We start from the raw sequence: 14183 nt of genomic DNA on the forward strand, positions 1-14183 counted from the left end.
ATCACGGCCAATCTGGAGGCATTTCCAGCAACTTGCAACACTGCAATTCCTTTTGTGAAACGCTCCCATAAACGTCCATTGCTGAGCGATCTTTGGGGAGGCTGCGACGGGTGTGAAATTTACTGAAAATGAGAAGCAAAGTGGGATTGAGGGAGACATAAATTCTGTGGGCAATTTGCAATGCGTGCTGTAAAACCAGCCCGGGGTTGGGGGGAGGCGGCGTGTGTTAGAATTACTCCAGTCTCACAGCTTTACCCCCTCCCATAAACATGGGATTGTGGACTGAAGATGTATCTTCAAGTGTTTATCTATAAAACTATAGAAACTGACAGTCAGGGCTAGCAATTCTCACGGAGAAATATGAAAAAAATTGAGAGAAATTGTCCATGCTAGGATGAAAGCTGTTCTCTAAAGGCATTCCCAGCAGAGGAAAGCAATCCTTCCAGATCTGTCCCAGGGAAGTGAGAGCCAAGCACTGCCATTAACAAACCCTTGTATTCGTCAGAGATGAACCACACAATACTGGCAGCATCCAGGCAGGAGCTGAACCTCCTCTCCTGCTGGGTGACTCAATGAGCTGCTCTACAGGTTCCAACTTGAAGACACAAAAAGGCCGACTGCAAACCAAACTATGTCCCAGCCAAAGGCAGCCACTATCACTTCTAATGAAAAACCTAACAGTGTAAGCTATATAGCTGTATTAAACAGAATTGCTTTTGATTATAGAAACATTGTTCTGGAGCTCAAAGAACATTTGGACACCAGGCTTTGGGTTTGAGTGGTGCTGCATGGCGCTAGGGATTGGACTCAATGATCCGTATGGGATCCTTCCAGCTTGGGGTGCTCTATGGTTCTGTAAAAATAACGCTGGGTGTCCCCTGTGGAAGACACCAATGGGTGAATCCAATAGGATAACTCAAGTTAAGTGGACAAAAAGAAAGCTCAGCCAACCTGTGGATAGCAATGACTGCACACTGGGGAACACAGAGATGTGGCAGTGAGCAATGCAAGCAGTGGGCATGGTGGGCTGGCTTGGCCTTGATGGTCTCAGTGACTTCTTCCAACCTTCATGATTCTATGAGGATATCAGTGCTGTGGATAACATTTCTAATGGCAAAACACAGCAAGGTGCTCCTGCCTGGTTTTGTATTAATTGGAGAACCATCACAGCACGCCGAGCCCTCTATGACAGAAGCCCAGCCTTTTCCTCAAGAAACACAACAGCCATAAAACATTCTGCTGTGAATATCAGCAATGCTGTAAGGAAATTATTTTTACTCCCCATTATATAGAAGATTACCTGAGAGGTTATTATTATTAACTGCAATTAGCATCGCACAGCAAGGCGTATTCCCCAAACCCAGACGCATGCATTAGCAAAATATTTGCCAGCAGAAAGCTGTGCTTGTTCCCATTGCGTGGGAAACAAACGACAGAATCTGAACAACTCGGGTCTTTACAGTTGAGATGGGAAGCTGCTACAAGACTTATCATGCAAACGATGCGTTAGGGACAGCAGCAGCAGCCTACAAATTACTACGAGGCCTTATGAGTCACTCGCAGGCTAAATATCCTCCTTAACTCCCCTACAGGCAGACTTTACTACAGAGGAAGCTTAAGAAACTGCTGTGAAGCAAAAACCAATCAGATTTCATAAAGCAAAGAAAAATATCACTTGTAAAAACCATCATTATTCAGAATTATATTTGGACCCCAGGCTGAGAACTCAGCTGATGTAAATCTATCCTAATGCCATTTAATTGAGTTATAGAGATGTAAACCACCAAAGAATTCACTCCTGAGCCTACCAGGAAAACAATTTCTGCTCACATTCTTTGCAAATGTTGGTCACTATAAATACATAATAAGCATTCAAGGATGAGCCATGCACACAGGGGATTGCATAGAGGAATATTATGTACTCCTGAAGAGCTTAACAATGGATATATGATGCTCTGAGCAAAGGATGCATAAGGTAGAAATACCTTATGGCAGACCAAGCGTGCCTGTTGAGTCCCACCATGACCTCTCTGCTGCTCTGGGGGCTTCAGGAAGGGTCTGGAGGCAGAAGACAGCAGGGATGCCCAAATCTCTGCAAGAAGCCAAGCTGGCAGCATCAGCCTTATAGATTCACGAGGGTCTTGGCTGGGATTTTTGGGCTCCCCAGCACCACCAGCACAGGCTGAGCTTCATGCCAGAGCCACATCTGCAGCAACCACTGCACCTTTCATCCAGCACGTCCTTGAACACAGCTTCTCCCATGCCTGAAAGCAGTAGGCTACAGGGGAGCTGGGGAAGGGGTTGTTTCAACCTTAATCTATCATAATACTCCCAGTAAGTGACAGCTTAAACAATACTTCTCAGACAGAATCAAAACATCTGATATTTTGTCGTCTTGAATCACCACCAAAAGGCTGAATTTTGGAGCACAGCAGAGTTACAAAGCTCAGAATCGAAGAATAACAAGAAAAAAAGTGCATGCCGAGGGATTTCTCAGCAAAAGAGTGATATAGTAGACAAAAATAAGAGGATATACCATATGTCGAGTAATAAAATTGGCAAACCTACTAAGGTTCAAATGCTACTATTATACACATCTGGGCAAAACGGGGGGGAAAAAAAATCATTAAGCAATCTGAGAAGCCCCAAACAAAGAAACTGTAAAATTCTGAACTGTAAAGCAAAGGAAACTCATTTAATCCCCTAGGAGTTGAAGTATGTATTTCAACTGGGCTATCCCATCCCTGTTGTGGCCGTGGAAGCACACCAAAACCTATGGACACAATGCAGGCACTGTGTGCTGCAGGCAGGCGGCCAACTGGCCCCGTACCCGGCAGCCCGGGCACCTGTTGGGTTTATCATCAGCAACTGCCGTGCCTCTTCAGGGCACGCAGGGAGGAAAAATACTCTCTGAAGTGCCCATTTTCTAGTGAAAGCGCATGACTGTGCACTGGGAACGTTTTAAATTGGGATTTCCATCTGCAAGATGAGCCTCCTTCAAGGCTGGAGGAGCTGGGGCTTTTGTGTTCCGCAGCGATGGGCAGGGATCAGCAGCAAGCAGCCCATCAGCCAGCCTTGTCCTCACCGAGCTCCGTGTCATCTGCAGGCAGCTGACCCCAGCCTGGCCTTCCCAAAGGCTAAAAGAGCTATGAACGCTCCTATTAAAAATAGGACTGCTTGCACAGGAGCTCGCTTTGCATTGGAAGGGAAGCAGGATGAATGCGCCTTAAGGAATAGATGTCCTATGGCAGGACAGCTCTTAATGCAGCATTAGTGCCAGCTGCATTTTCTTTTCTCTTTGTTTTTTTCCTGAAGTTTCTTGGCAACATGGAAGGTGGTGCTAACAGGGCAGCAAACTGAGCCCCAATGGCACCGCGATGAGCGGGCAGTGCTGGGGGTACAGCTCAATCAGAACAGGAATGTGGCAGTCTATGGGAATGGGGAAACTTCCCAGAACACAAGGGATGAAATGTGATCAAAACTGACAATAAAAAAAAAAGCAAGAGCAAGACGCAAAGGGAAACGCTTTGAAAATGAAGAAGGCTTTGAGAAACAGGGGCAGGAGCAGAGAAAATCGAACTGAGATGCTTTTGAATGAAGGGAAATCTCTGCCATGCTTTTCATCCTGCACAGAGCAAACTAAACCCGCAAAGAACAACCAACAATGACCAAAAAACAGCAACAAACACCAAGTCCAAAATCCTTATTTTCTGCTCTGTTGGTAATTTACTGCTTTAAAACCAAGATGCAAATCAACTCTAAAAGTCGAGAATGACACACATCACTCGAGCTTTGGGCTTCCCCTTCACTGAGGATCCCAGTAGCAGCATTGGTGCAGCAGCACAAAGCTTCTCTGATAGTCATAGTGGGCTGGGAAGGAAAAGCTTTAAAAACAACAAAAACCTGAAGGCAGTATTTGGGAGGGGGGGGGGGGGGTGTGTGTGTGCTTTCGGGGTGCTGCTGCAATTACATTTCACATTTACTTAAACAAATCCCGACAGCCTGAAGCGATCGGGTGCAGTTCTCTTCCTGCTGTTCCCCAAGCAAAACAAACAAAGATCTGAAAGCAGAGGGCACTGGTTTTTTCCACCCAAGGTTCCAGCTATTTGCCTCCAACAGTATTTTAAACGGCGCTCAGATGCAATGCAGCCTCCATGCAGTGCACCCTGTAGCAATGCCTGGCTGCAAACACTGCATGCAGCGGGCAACAGTAAGCAGAGCTCCACACTGGGAACTTGCCTGCATATCACAAGCAATGAAACCAGGGGGGTTTGAAACCAAACGAAGCCCCCCAGATGTAATTAAGTCCATAAAAACTATGCAGAGGTGATTCTGTACCATGTAGTGATGCTTCTGTTTATAAACTGGGAAAAATACCTCTGGAGAAAACAATATCAAGTCCTACATGTTCATGTAACGAAGTGTAGAAACTCATCAGTGAGTTACACTTTAATGTCATGCCATTAGCAAAAGCAACATTTGGGATCCCAGCTTTCCTGCTCCATAGGAACAGTGGGTCAGTGCCGGGGGGGAGGTGGGCAGAAGGCTTACAATGTTAAAATAATACAAATAAATGGGGATTAGGTGAGCTATTGCTCACAGGGCTGAGTGTTTAACCACAAAGTGGAGAGAAATAGCAGCAGACTGGTGTGATTCTAGGCTGCAATAGCATGGGAGGGAGGGGTTTATGATACAGAAGGAAAAAACTGATAGACTACATAATCACCTTTTTGTGACATCTCATCCCTTCAGGAAATAGTATTATATATGATTTGATATTTATTATTCTTATTCCAGAATAAAGGATATCTTTTACCTGTAAAATAGCACCATGAAGTCTTATATGCATAAAAAGTGATGTCAGTCTCAGGGCAATGCATGTTGCATCCAACTACTTAAAGTGTAATTAATGACATCTAGGGACAATCTCACCCACTGCTCAGCCAAAATGAGGATTCCTTTTACACTTATTTTCCTAGCGTGCATCCTCTGAGACACTACAGTCAGCACAACATTATCCACCTCCAAAGGCTTCCCAAGAAGAGATACATCAATCCCAAAGGTAACCTCGAAGTAGAATGTCAAAGTTCATACAACTTATCTTCACGTGCTTTTTCTACATCTTTTTTTTTTTCTCATTTTGGAAGACTTTCTAAAAGCCAAAGTGCATGCGATCTTAAGCAATGTGAATCTTCCAATGGTTGCTAAAATATCTGATGACTGCATCCAGAAGCTAAATAATGGGGATTTCAGCATGTTAAATACTTCCAGCATATTCACTGCAGGAATTAGACACCATGAAGAGCGCAGAGGTCTGATTGAAATGCAGAAGATGGCCGAAAGCAAAGCGCCATGCGTCTTTAAAGGCCGTAATAAAACACCGCTATTAGCGTGCTCATCAGATTCCTGATTTTCAGCTGCAATGAAGAAAACTTCATAGATTTCCAATATCGCACGCTAAGAAATCTCATGGATAAGGACAATTTATTTTTCACCCCACCATGTTTTTTAAGGACACCGCAGCCATATCTCTCCGTGTTTCTACAACAGAATAAGGCACAGGAAACAAAGATTTTTGGATAAGGAGGGGGAGCAAATCTTAACCAAATCCCCACAGCATTTCCCCCGAACAGGGAGCATGTGAGAACTGAAAGACAATCTGGTCAGCTGAGAACCTGGAGCTGCACAGTGCCATGCGAGAGCACAGAGGAACAAACTACGGTTATCTGATGGCTCCGAACAGGAAAGTGGAGGGGGGAGGGCAGGACGCGGGCTGCCCCGCATGCAACTTCGGCAATCGGAGTCGGAGAGACCATGAAAGGAAATATCACAGCTCTGTGGGTCCCTGCAGGGCTGTAAATCTTTGGGCTCTTGGGAGCAGGTTAAAAAAAAAAAAAAAAAGAAAGTATTTCAATCATTAAATAATAAAGAGCGGTGCTGAAACCTTCCTGGTGATAGCATGTGCAATCAGGTGTTGGCCAGACGGGCTGCAAGTGATTTACAACGCGGGCTGCGCGGGGAGAGCACTCTGTGAATACAAAAAGATGGATCTAATTTACTGGTATTAAAAATCAACATGTAGATTTGGATAAATTCTCTAATCTCACACTGAATTTTATCACGGGGGAGTTCTCAGCCAGCTCTTTGTGGTTTCTGAAATAGCTTTACGAGCCAAGGGGAAAAAGATGAATGAAATTTTTCATTTCTAGGCACCGTATTGATGTAAAACCTTGGGCTTCCAACTAAAGGCAATTAGGTTAAACATGGGACAAACCCCCAAAAAAGAAAGATCTGATCGCCGCAATAAATATCAGACAGCAACAGCAGCTTCATCACCGAGGAGCTCATTCTTTTAGTAACCAGCTTAGGGAGCACCAGCGGAATGAAGCAGAACGAGGAACAGGAGCAGCGTTTTACCTTCTATAAAGAACTCAAAGTCAACAGGAGTCGAGCAAAAGACTCCTAAGGGCTCCTTCTGAGTTGGGATACAACTACAAACCTGGAAACCACCTCCCTAGCAGAGCCCACCACGTCCAACTGCTGCAGGGAAATAAAAACACGCAGATAGAATCCATTATTTATAAGGCAGCAGAACATGTGAAGCGTTAAGTGGCAGATGTTAACAGGAACAGGAGATTTTCACATATATTTTTTTTTCCCCCCTTCGTAAAACGCTGTGAGCTGCTGACAGAGAAGAGACAGAGCAAAATTACCCCGTTAGCTAATTGAATTCCCAGAGCTCTTTCTAAACAGGATGGGGTTGGTTTACTTTAAAGATCGCCAGCATTTCACAAGTGCGGTTAATTTTTTCCTTCGTGTGTGCATATACTTTAATGCACCGATAATGAATGATAATTTAGATCCAATTATTTATCATTCTAATTAAATTACACGGCGATATAGGATTTCAGATATTGATTTAACTAATCTAAAGCTACATGATGAACGATTCAACGGCAGGAAACAAAAACTCTAATGTTGCTCTAAAGAGGCTTTATAAATTGCAAGGACCCAAATCTTGCAATGAAATTGCTCCCAGCTTTTAATCACTGTTTAAATGAAAGAGCTGCGGTGATTTTCTTCCCAGTTAAAAGTTTTGCTCGTTGCTTGATCACTTCTCTTCCTTCAATTGCTTCTATTTTTCCCAGATCCATTAGCACAAGAGCAAAGTACAAGAACCCCCACGCATTCTCCCTAGAATTTCTTAAGCCACGTCCTGAGAGCAAAGGGTGCAACAGCAAAACAGAACAAGGGGAAAGTGCTGCCGAGTGACTCTGTTGGAAGCTTTGCTCTGAGATGCATAAATTAAAACCCAAAAGCGTTCTGTTGGAGAGAGCTGGCTGAGACCACCTCCCACCACTTGGATGGGGACATTAGATTTAGCTGCATTTGTGTTATCTCATTTCTTACACAAGCTTTGAGTGTCCACGCATACTGAGTGGACTCGGTGGCTTAGGGATGGGCAGACATGGAGGCTGTGTGCAGAGCATCCCAAACACACACAGCCCCAAATCCATCACCCAACCATTTCTATGAAACTGATGCGTTTCCATCAAATCTCCTGTTAGATTTACTTTGCTGTAATCCAGCTTGCTTGCAAAACGTTAATGCAGCCTTGCTCTGTATCAATTAGTGCTGTAACAGAGGGGGTGACCCCTTACCCTCCCAGGCAGTAATTAAGGGTTAGAAATTGCATTGATTTTGCTGTTAGCTCGATTCCCTTTGGCCACCCTGCTGCCTAGAGCACACTTTCTGCTGCTTGCTCTGCTTACTGCACCTCATCCACAAATCCTGACTGCCCACACAACGGAAAGCCACACCGACATCAGCGACTCACTGAAGCCCAGCAATGACTGGGTGCCATTCACCCAGCAGCAGGTTATTTGTAAGAATGGACACTGGCAGTGCTGTGCAATGAGTGCTCACCAGACGTTACAGCCCCACTTTGGGAAGGGGTGGGACACCAGGGAGTGAGTGTTAAAGCTCACTGTCAAAACAAATGTAAAAAGCAGGGTTGAGTCATACTAATAGTGCTCCAAATTCAGGAGATCTTTAGCAAACAATAGCTGGTGCACCATCCCCAAAAATTTAGAGCCCAAACAATGTGCGTAACACCATTAAGGAGCTGCTTTGGCACACAGCAATCAGCCCATGGCACGGCTGGAGCTTGTGGGCTTTCAGCTCCCTTACAACCCAAGCCATGCTACAGCTCCACCATGGTTTTTTGTGGTATCTCCTCACTGAGCACAATTCCTCACCAGTCCAGCAGCGGATCTCACTGCACACGCAGTGGTTCCTCTCCGTCAGCAATCACAGCTGCAGCCGAAGGAGAGCAGAGCTTACAGGGCAACCAAACACCTCCCAAACTCTGCCCTCAAACTGGCAAAAAACAGACAAAAGGATGTGTAAAAGGAGCTGCTCCGCTGTGCTGATCAAGGTCAGCCTCCAGAAAAGGCAGAGAACAAGCAAAGCTATGGAACTAACACCGGCAACAGAGCTACTCGTGTTTTAAACCAGCCCTGCTACGTGTTTTCCCAAAGGAAAGCAAGAGAAAGCAAAACAAAGAAAAAGCAAAGCAAGGGAAGCAAGAGGGAAAAAAAAAACACAAAAAGTTGTGTCAGCCCATTAGGCAAAACATGGAAGACTGACAACAGATGCAAAACTTCCCCTTACGCCAGTTCACCTTTAGTTAAAAAACAGACTGGAAACACTGCATTACAAAGTGCGCTCACTGGACCCCCCCACACAGGGAGGCATTTCTCTTTGTCTGTCAAGCTCCATTTTTTCCTACTGAATCTCAATCCTGAGCAAGCCAAATATTTCTTTTCCAAGTTATCTCCCGCCTGCCTACATAAATACATTACTATCTGGAAAGACCCCTAATGTTCTTATGAGGGCAAAGATGCTGAATAAACACCAGCTCGGTTTTTATTTATATTCGTGTTTGAAATAGCTTTTAAAACATTCTGGGGAAGATGATTTTTATTTATAGCTCAGATTTTTGTGTGTCACATTTTTAAACAAAGGGGAAAGGGAAGAGAAGCTCTGCCATGTACATTAGGTGTCAAGCAGACACAGGGAAGGTGTATAATTGCAGAAAAGGAAAAGACCAACTTACAAAAATAATGCCACTCTTGCTTACATTACCCACTTCTCTCCTTACAATTCAAGCTGAAACTCTGAACTGCAGTGCATGTTTCTCAGAGCAGCACACCAAGTGCTGAGAGATCTGCCCGAAAGCTTCGCGGCATCGCTGCAGCCTTGAGAAGGAGGCATCAGAAATGGTGACATTTGACAGGCAGTGGATAACGAGGTGCAAAAAGTTGCTGGAGGTAGAAGGAAAGCAAAGCAACGTAGTGGAAGAAAACATCCCTGACAGCTCTGACACACGGGACCTATTTTTCTCCTCGATGCACACGTAGTTCTCTCTCCTGTGAATATGATGAGTTGTGTGCATGTAGGGAAAACACCACACTATGCAGCAAAGTGGCCGCCTTTAAAAACATGACGTCAAAACAGAGATGTTTTGGTAACTTTTGAGGCAACAAACCTGTTTGTAAAGGCTTTGGGGTCTCTCCAAAGGAGGCACAAAAAAAGGCAAATGTTTATAGCAGCTCAGAGAATGCCTAATGCCCCAAATCAATCACCTGTCTTGCACAGGAGATAAGTCCCGAGATTCAGGTCCCGAAGTAACAGCTCCATCAATCCAGCAGAAAGCAAAGGATAAGAGGATTGATTGTAAAGAGCCAGATTTCGGCGATTAACAAATATTGTTGAATAGCTGAATTACTCGAATGCCTCCACTGAATGTCATCCCTGAATTACAGCGGGAAGGGGCCAATAAACCCTCGTTAGGGCAGAGCAGGAGAGCAGCTGGAGGACAAAGGCAGAGCAGCCGTGGTTAAAGCACTCAGAGCTGAGACGGCGCAGAGGTGAGTTGTAGTGGAGGAGGAGAACACATCTGGGGTCAAAAACCACAACTGTGATGCTGTGATCCTCATTTTCTGTGCTCTCCAGCACGCTTTAGGTTAAAACATCAATTCTTAACAACTTTCATCAACTCCCCTGGCACTAACCTGCTCAAAGGGAGAACACCAGAGGCCAGCGCTGAGACATCGGGCAATAGGTAAAAAGAGAGGAAAGAAACAAACCCACTGTAATGGCTACTTCAAACTGCTAAGTAGTTAAGGAGATAAATCTGTTTTGAAGGCATCCTTAAACTGGACCAGGCTCTGAACAACCTGACCGAGCTGCAATGTTCAGTGCAGAGGATTTGGACCTCTACGAGTCCCTTCCAACTCAAACTACTCCATGATCTGAAATAAGAATGAAGCTGTTCCGTGCTCCCCCATTTATGAACCACACAGAGAAACCAGGATGGGCCACGGCAGGAATTCACCCCCAGCACATACAAACAAACAGATCCACAGGGACGGATCCCCCTTCAACCATTTACAGTTCCTCATCTGCTCTTCAACGACTGGACCCCTAAATATTTGAAAATTAAAACTCCTAAGGACTCAATAAAATAAACAGATATTAGAATAGAGCTTAATAAAGATACAAACAAAGCAGCCTTCAGTCCTGCACAACCAGCATCATACAAAAACATGAAGGGGTGACCCAGCTGCTACCTGAATAACTGCAACCCCAGTGAGCACCCAGAAGCTACACCACAAATCCTGAGGTGCATCCTTTATGCAACAAAACACTTTTTCTCTCTAAGAAAAGTAGACTTTATAATGAACCAGCAAACAGACCTTTCTCCTCACAAGCTGATAATCGGTGGTGTTAATTTTAAGTCGTGCACTTCGTCTTGTATGCAGCTGCCAATTATTGAAGCTTTTGCAGCTTTATTCCCTCCCAGCAGACTGCAAACCACACTCTAACAGTGCTCAAAGTTAACCAAAGCTGGCGCAGAAATCCCACCTAAATAGCTGGCTCCCAAGAAAAGTACAGACTGCTACGTAATGCATAATATCCTGTTTAATATAACAGTCAAAACTTAGGAAAAATGAGAAAATGTTACCATATGTGAGGATGGGTGCTTCTATAAATTAAAAATAACACAGTTTTAAGAATATAACTTACATGCAATGCATGCTGGTGCAATATAATGTTGGAAATGCCACGTGAAGCTGCTGCTGTCTTGTACTAAAGGTTGAAACCAACCACCTCTATGCACGGAGGCTGCAGTGCAGCACTGGAGGGCACGGAGCAGCTCTGCCCTGCACAGCCCCAGTGCAAAGGCAGTGCTGTAAAAGGCAGCACAAGCAGGAGCAGCGTCCCATAACATCCCTATTAACCACGACTTCCAAAGCACTCGAGAAATCATTCCTCACTCCACCACTCTTCACAATCTAGATCTTGATCCTAAGTTATTTTGACAGAATCCTTTTAACGTTCTCCATAGCAGAAAGGGGGGAAGCCAGGCAGATTTACATGGAGGAACTGCAAACTCTGGGCTGTGGGCTTTTTTGTCTTTGCGGTTTTGCTGCCATAATTTAAAACCCACACACAGCGCCGAAGTTTGAGCCCGCCATTAGAAACGCGACTTCGGGATAAATTAAGAACACTCGTGGGAAGGAGGAGAGAACTTTCATGTGGCTTCGTGCAAGCTGTTCTGGCACGGTAGGAAAAGCAGACGCTACACAGTAGTGCATTGGTAACAAAGCACCACTGCCAGACACGCCATGGTGTGGGCAGAGCACGTGTGTGGGGCTGCAGCACGGTGCCTGCTGCAATGGGAGCATTCCAGCATGTGCACAAAGGGGCTTATATGCAAAGGGAGACGTCCATGCTCAAATAATAGGGCTGGAAAGGTTTCCGAGCAGCTCTTCCATTTGCTGTCCTCAGTCAATAACTGCATTAAAGAGAAGTGTTTATTTTACAGGACCCCACATTGTCAACATTAAATGTATCATTCTTCAGATAATAAATGCAAAGGGGGTGTGCGTGTGTAAAACAAATAGTAAATTCATGAGATAAAGCAGAACTGCTTGGATACTCAAACCAAGGAGCCTGGCTTTCAGCAGGCATAAAAACACACATCACAAAGTGCTTTTCTTTTTTAAATACAATTAAAAGCTCCATTTCTAACAATTAGCACAGAGTTTCCTCAAGTTTTCCATCCCCTTGAACAACAATTCAGCTACAAGTTATTCTGGGCATGACAAAGTTACAGCAAAAGTCCCGTAAGAGCAAGAAATCCACTGTTTTCTAAGCACTATCGTCACCTCTAGTTGCACCACGGGAGATTCCAGTTGGATGCAAGGAAAAGACTCTTAAAAAGAGAGAAATGCAACAGCACAGCTGCCCAGGGAGGTGGTAGAGTCACCATCCCTAAGAGGTGTTTGAGAACCATTTAGATGTTGTACTGAGGGATGTGGGTTAGTGGGAAATATTGGTGGTGGGTGGATGGCCAGACTGGGTGACTTGGGAGGCCTTTCCCAACATTGGTGATTCGATGAAATAGTCAAATAAATGCTTTCTCTATTTTATTAACATTTGTATTTTGCTCATCAAAAGAGCTCATTAACTCCCTCCTACCCCTAAACCACAGCTGATGGTCAGAATTTACCTGCCCAGGTAAACTAACCCAGTCCCCCAAATACTTCTCTGTTTGTAGATAGAAAGCCATGGAGCAGTGAAACTCTACTGCTGGAGGCACAGGGAGATGATCAGCACAGCATAGAGCACAGCATAGAGCATCCCCTGAGAGGACCACGAACATGCACTCCAAGGGCACACAGCACAGCGCAGCCCCACCACCAACCCAGCTGTACAGCTAAAAGGCCAATTAAGGGAACATTAACCTTTAACCAAAAATATAACAGTAGTTTAAATTAGACGGGGAAAGTCAGAACAGAATGTTATTTCAAACTCCTTTTCCTACGCAGGCTTCTTTAAAGCGTTATCCATTCATTTTTGTTTTATGAGGGCAACGCTAGCCATAAAACTAACATTTCTGAGGTTAACACATGGCTAACTTAGAGAAACAATGTTTTTGCAGGAATGCTGAGCGGGGGGAGAATGGGGGGAATAGGGAAAAGCCAAACTGGTCCCTGTGTCTGCATTGCACATCGCATAGTCTGGGAAAGCAGCGGTGGTGAGGAGGACTCACCTACGCGACCTCATGTGTCACGTAAGTCTGTACAGATTCATTTAACAAAGCTTTCATTAGATTTCTATGCCTTACACTACTTACATCAAAAATATCTGGCATTTCAGGGTCTGTTTGGTTTCTCCTAGTCCCAAAGTGCCATCTAATAGATTTCCTCCTAACTTCCCCAAGTCAGTTCTCTTTAAAAAACCACTTTAAATAACAACAGTCAGCGTTTGTTCCTCACACTGTGTTAGAAGAATGAACAAACTGGTCGTTCAATGAATGATTTGACACTATTTACTTTAAGAAACAGGTTAAAAAAACAAAACAAAACCAAACATACCACACAGAATTTGCCTTGAAAATTACTCAGAGAGTATTTGGGGATTTAATGGTATGCTTCGTACCAGGGCTATTTCAAGTATCTATCAAAGGGATGCTCACCCCCCGCACACACATACAGCTCCCTGTGAGCCACTGCCGAGCAGACTCCACAGATGAAGCTGGATGTTAATTAAGGTTAGCTTACAAAAAAAACACAAATCCTACCAACGTCTCAGGAGTCAATTTATCATCTGATTTCTGAAGCCATGCTCTGTGGAAATGTAGGCCACCAGTACAGCTGATCAACTTGAAATTAAGCTTCAAAGGGAAAAGCATAACACTCCAAATTGCTTTATTACAAGGCAAGTAAAGGCTTCCAAAGTTGGCTTTGGAGTTTGGGAGCAGGATGCTGTACCCCCATGCTATCCTATGAGAGCAATGTGTGGTACTGAGGGGGTGCACACACACCCAGCAAGGAGCCCGTGGGGTCCTTGAGTCTGAAACAAATCAAACACTCACCATCAAGCTGAAGTGGATATCCCTAAGGAGGAGACACACAGGGATGCTCATGGGTCAGCTGTGATGTCGGCGTTGCTGGATGCTGCACCAGTCCTCCAGCAAAGCTTCCTCAGTCCTCATTCAAGTGCTCTTTGGTAAAACTGTTATTCCAGAATGTGAAAGGAACTGGCGGTTCACACAGATAAAACCATTTCCTCAGACAGCAGTGAAGCTGCTCTCTAGTTGCTACGTGTTT

At 44.6% G+C, this 14183-nt stretch overlaps 1 protein-coding gene across 4 annotated transcripts in view; it reads right to left on the reverse strand.

The window, feature by feature from the left end:
* COX10 (cytochrome c oxidase assembly factor heme A:farnesyltransferase COX10) overlaps positions 1–14183 on the reverse strand; it is an 89116-nt gene that overhangs the window by 47246 nt on the left and 27687 nt on the right. The window lies entirely within an intron of this gene.

Source organism: Coturnix japonica, chromosome 23 (assembly GCF_054131305.1).
Source record: "Coturnix japonica strain WE chromosome 23, WE-NBRP24, whole genome shotgun sequence".
NCBI lineage: Eukaryota > Metazoa > Chordata > Aves > Galliformes > Phasianidae > Coturnix > Coturnix japonica.